The sequence below is a fragment of the Eimeria mitis genome, genomic scaffold (genome assembly GCF_000499745.2).
Source record: "Eimeria mitis Houghton genomic scaffold, Emh_scaff3397, whole genome shotgun sequence".
In the NCBI taxonomy this organism is placed as follows: Eukaryota; Apicomplexa; class Conoidasida; order Eucoccidiorida; family Eimeriidae; genus Eimeria; species Eimeria mitis.
In genome coordinates, this window is record NW_013571738.1 from 6125 (window position 1) to 6367 (window position 243).

A 243-nucleotide genomic window follows, 5' to 3' on the forward strand; every position below is an offset into this window, starting at 1 on the left:
AGCTAAACCAGCAGCAAGCTATCACTACAGCAGCAGCAACTACTGTTGCTGGCTTCTAGCTGCTGCTGCTGCTGCTGCAGCTGCAGCAGAAAGGAAAGCAAAGGCTATCACTGCAGCAGCAGCAACTACTATTGCTGGGTTCTAGCTGCTGCTGCTGCTGCTGCTGCAGCAGCAGCTGCTGCTGCTGCTGCTGCTGCAGAAGAAAGGAAAGCAAAGGCTATCAATGCAGCGGCAGCAACTACT